The sequence below is a fragment of the Arachis duranensis genome, chromosome 10, assembly GCF_000817695.3.
Source record: "Arachis duranensis cultivar V14167 chromosome 10, aradu.V14167.gnm2.J7QH, whole genome shotgun sequence".
NCBI classification, from domain to species: Eukaryota; Viridiplantae; Streptophyta; class Magnoliopsida; order Fabales; family Fabaceae; genus Arachis; species Arachis duranensis.
In genome coordinates, this window is record NC_029781.3 from 7,292,441 (window position 1) to 7,292,839 (window position 399).

Here is a 399-nt window from a genome sequence, read left to right on the forward strand (position 1 = left end):
TGTTAAACGCCACCTCCTTGCTTGTTACTGGCGTTTGAACGCCAGAACCATGTTCCCTTTGGGCGTTCAACGCCAGATCCATGCTTGTTTCTGGCGTTGAACGCCAGGAATGAGCATGGGTTGGGCGTTCAGCGCCAGCATTATTCCTCTCTGGGCTCTGATTGTCCTCAGAGGGGTTTTAATTGGTCATCTGTTCATTTCTTAGCTTCCTGTTGCTTTGAAGTGAGGTATTTAATGTTTTCCCACTTCTTAATTGAACTGCTTGGCATTCTTCTGCTATTTGTTTTGACAGTTGCTTTTCTGTCTGCTTTAATTGCACTTCCATATTCCTGTTAGCAATTCTTGTTTCCTGTAATATTTCCTTGAATTCGGCTAGCTGCTGAGTTAGAAAGTCCAATT